Genomic DNA, 5,000 nt, shown 5'->3' with positions numbered 1-5,000 from the left:
CCACTCCGCCCACCCCCGTTACCCCCCCCCTCCAACCCCAGGGACACTCCTCTCCTTCCTCCACTATTCTATAGTCACCCACTCTAGAACCCCCCCCCTCCACTCACATCCCCCCCCCCTCCTCTTCCTCTCCTTCCTCCCCTATTCTATGGTCACCCCCACCCCCCCACCCCACTCCTCTCTTTCCTCCCCTATTCTATGGTCACCCCCACCCCCCCACCCCCCTCCTCTCCTTCCTCCCCTATTCTATGGTGCGTTCGTCCAACCTGTCCCCCCTCCTCACCCTTCCCTCCCTGTATATTCTATGGCCCCCCTCCTTCCTCCACTATTCTATAGTCACCCCCCCCTCCTCTCTCTTCCCTCCCTGTATTCTATGCCCCCCCCCCCTCCTCTCCTTCCTCCCCTATTCTATGGTCATCCCCACCAAACTCCCAACACTTCCCCAACCCGCTTATTTTATGGTCACCCCTCCTGTATATTCTTGTCACCCCACTCTCCTCTCCTTCCTCCACTATTCTATGGCCCCCCCCCCCCTCCTCTCTCTTCCCTCCCTGTATTCTATGCCCCCCCCCTCCTCTCCTTCCTCCCCTATTCTATGGCCACCCCCCCCCCCCTTCCTCTCCTTCCTCCCCTATTCTATGGTCACCCCCGAGCCACCGCTGGCCTTTGCTTGATCAATGATGCAACGTCTGCTGGAGTGGTCACCTTGGCTTCACAATGAGGCTGCTCTTTGCTGGCCGGATCTGCTTCTTGGTTGAACTTGGTTGGGTGGCTCAGATTTGAGGTTCAATCGTCTTAGGTTCAATATTTCAGGTTTGATATTCCTGGTTCATGTATTTAGCTTTGATATGTTTGTTTCAAGGTTTCTAGCTTATCACATATAAGTTTGGTTTAAGTTTTTTTTTTCAGACTTAACATTATACTGTAGGTTTAAATATTAGATTTATTCATTATACATTCAAAGTTTTAGGTTTAGCATTTTAGGTTCAAGATTCTAGGTTTAAGGTTTTAAATTTAACATTTTAGGTTCAGGTTTTTGTTTATAATTTTAGGTCCAAAATATAGGTTCTAATTTTCCTATCTTTGTGTTTCTCTCTGATTATCCTTGAATTTATTCTTTCATATTTTCCTCCTATATCACTATCACTTTTTCCTCCTCCTCCTCCTCCTCCTCCTCTTCCACTTTCTTCTCCGAAACCGTCACCTCATCCTCTTTAACTTCCCTTTCTGTCGCTACCTACTCCTTCTGCACTTCCTCCTCCACCTTCTTAGCCTTCTTCTCTCTCATCCTCCTTTTCCACCTCTCCTCTCTCCTCTCCCTTCTCCTCCTCTTTTCGCTCATCCTCCTTCTCCTCCTCTTCTACCTATCTCCATTTCCCTTCCTCCTTAATCATAATTTCCCCCTCCCCCCCTCTTCGTCCCTTGTTCCCCAAACAGCAGTACTTACCTAAACTGTTCTTTTGTGGCAAAAATATTTTCCAGGTTAAAGATGAAGATGGATATATATACACACACGTTTTTTTTTTCCCTCTCTCTCTCTTGCTTTTTATTTTTTACGAGATTTATGATTCCTCATGTGCAGGACTGAAGCAAAATTGAGACCGAGAGGAGCGGAATCTGAAATCTGAAATCCCAGACAATCGGAATGGGATTTTTCGCCGACGAACTCCTTTTGTGATTCGAAAAAAGGACGGATTAATGTTCGTATGTTCTCGATACTTTTTTTTTTTTTTTTTTTTTTTGGGGGGGGTAAGAGAGAGAGAGAGAGAGAGAGAGAGAGAGAGAGAGAGAGAGGGAAGGAGAGAGAGAGAGAGAGAGAGAAGAGAAGAGAGAGAGAGAGAGACAGAGAGAGAGAGAGAGAGAGAGAGAGAGAGAGAGAGAGAGAGAGAGAGGGGGGGGGGGTTGCATCCCTTCACGAATGATATTTTAATGAAGGAATAATTTCGAAATGATTTAGGATAGAGAGAGAACCAGAAAGGTTGACTTATCAAAAGAGAGATCGTGATGACAACCTCAGTCACTTAAGCTCAGAGAACTAAAGGTGTCTAAACGTCTTGTAAGGCCAAGGGATGCCACTTAATGCTCTTAAATACCCAGAGACCAGTTTTCACTTTTCTTCTTTTTTCTCGAAATCTCGAGCTGGAACTATAAGTGTTCGGGTTTGCACACGAGAGACTCAAAAAAGACGCTTTTCCGGCACATTTCCTGCACAGTTGCTGGGGCTTGACACTTTATGTCCCCGAAGGATTGTTGTTGTCTCAGCATATCTGTTCTCTCTTTCCTATTTTTAAAAGTTATTTTTTTCTCTCTCTTTGTCACTCTCTCTCCCTTTCTCTCTCTCTCTCTCTCTCCTCCTTTCTCTCTCTCTCTTTCTCTCTCTCTCTCTCTCTCTCTCTCTCTCTCTCTCTCTCTCTCTGTCTCTCTCTCCCACGCTCTCTCCCACACATTCTTTCTCGCATTCTTATCATTGATAGTATCATTATATCGTCATTATCATTATCATTGTTATCAATGTTATTATCATCTTTATTATTGTTATTATCATCATTATCTTTATCATTATTATGATTATTATAATCATCATTATTATCATCATCACCATTATCATCATGATTCTTAGTTCCATTCATATTCATTACTACCTTTATAATTTTCATCCTATTTTTCATTTTCATTCTATCCTGATATTTTCCCCGTCATGTCTCATCATGTATTTACCCTCGTTCATGTCATTCTCATTGAGATATTTCGTCTTTGCTGTGTTCATACTGTTCTTTGTTATTTCATGTATTCTATCTCTCGTTTATTGATTTTGTTTTGTCTCGTTTATTGAGCTCTTTGTCTCCTTGTCTTTCTTTCTTTCTTTTCTTCATTTTTTTCCCTATCAATGCTCTCTTTCCTTTCTCTCTTTCTCTCTCTCACTCACTCTCTCCTATCTATCTCTTTCTGTCTTAGTTATCCTCACTAACATGCGCCCCCTCCCCTCCCGCATCACCCCCACCCCCCCTTCTCTCCACGACCTCCCTTGACCTCCCCGTCGGGCGGCCACTCCTCTCGATCTCCGTTATCCAACCTCTTGTCTTCCATCGTCAACTTCAACTTCTTGGAGTCTCCTATCCTTCTCTTTCTTGGAAGTTCCCTTTTCTCCTCGAATCGTCTTAATTCTTTCTTATGTTGATGGTTTCTCACTCTTTCTAACTCTTCGTTTCGTCTCGCCTTCTTTCGTTGTTGTTGTTCTTCTGTTTCCGGATCTGAATTTCTATGTGTCCCTCTCTGTTTCTTATTCCCTTATTCTCTTTTTCATTTTCTATAATTCTTTCTCTCCTGTCTCTCTCTCTCTTTCTTTCTCTATTTTTCTCCCCCCCACCCCCCTCTCTCTCTCTGTTTTCCATCCCTCCCCACCCTCTCTCTCTCTCTCACCCACTCACCCAGTCTCTTCTTACATCCCCCATCTCTCCTTTCCTCCCTCCATCCCATCCTCTTTTTCTCTCCCACCTCTATTATTCTCCTCCATCCTCTCCTTTTCACCCTCTCTCCTCCATTTCACACCTCTCTGCCTCCTCACCTTTCTCCACACCCCTTTAGGCCTCCACTCCTACTCCCCCCCTTCCCCCCTTCCCCCCAGGCAAGCCTTCTTTTCAGGCCGTGCTTCTTATTGACTAAAACTGGTTAGTCCTAAAAAATTGTCGTCGTTCGTTTTATTTTTTTATTTTTCTTTCTTTTAAGGTTATAATTATCATCATATGGTTGTCTCTTTTACTCTCCTCATCTATCTATAATTAGTATTGCTATTATCATTATTGATATTGACATTATTGTTGCCATTATCAGTATTTTTGTCATTCCTATTATTAGTATCATTATCCTTTTCATTATTATTTTTATATTATTATATCATTATCATTTCTGATATTCTTATACTCTATTACCACGGGAAGTATCATTAGTATTATCATTTCCAACATTTCTATTATCATTATCATTATTATAACCATCATCATCATCTTTATTGTTATTACCATTATTCGCTATGGTTATCAGTAAAACTATCACCATCTGATTAAAGGATAAAACCACGTACATAACTTCCTAGCATCACAAAATCTTTTCCCATAGCATCACGAAATCTTTCTCTACAGCATCACACAATCTTTTCCTACAGCATCACACTATCATCAGGTTTTAGCATAACACAGTTCCTTCCCACAGCATCACGTAATCTTTATCTGCAGCCTTACACAATCTTACAGCGTCACACAATCATTTCCTGCAGCACCATGCAATCTATTTCCCACAGAATTGCTAAATCCTTTACCCGCAGTCAGCATCACAAAATCCCTCCCCACAGCATCACACAGTCAGCAATCTTCAGCATCACAAAATCCCTCCCCACAGCATCACACAGCCAGCAAGTGTCAGCATCACAAAATCCCTCCCCACAGCATCACACAGCCAGCAAGTGTCAGCATCACAAAATCCCTCCCCACAGCATCACACAGTCAGCAATCTTCAGCATCACAAAATCCCTCCCCACAGCATCACACCATCAGCAAGTGTCAGCATCACAAAATCCCTCCCACAGCATCACACAGCCAGCAAGTGTCAGCATCACAAAATCCCTCCCCGCAGCATCACACAGTCAGCAAGTGTCAGCATCACAGAACTCATCCCCACAGCATCACACAGCCAGCAAGTGTCAGCATCACAAAATCCCTCCCCACAGCATCACACAGCCAGCAAGTGTCAGCATCACAAAATCCCTCCCCACAGCATCACACAGCCAGCAAGTGTCAGCCACCCACAACACCCTCCCAAGAACACCTCCGCCATCAGTGTCCAGCAACCAACATCCTCCCAGCAACACCCCAACATCCCAGTTTACCCCCAGGCCTCACACGAAAATCCCTCCCCACAGCATCACACAGCCAGCAAGTGTCAGCATCACAAAATCCCTCCCCACAGCATCACACCATCAGCAAGTGTCAGCATCACAAAATCCC

Source organism: Penaeus japonicus, unplaced genomic scaffold (genome assembly GCF_977035675.1).
Source record: "Penaeus japonicus unplaced genomic scaffold, GWHDUDI00000001_assembly GWHDUDI00000022, whole genome shotgun sequence".
NCBI lineage: Eukaryota > Metazoa > Arthropoda > Malacostraca > Decapoda > Penaeidae > Penaeus > Penaeus japonicus.
Note: the sequence above shows the minus strand (reverse complement) of the source record.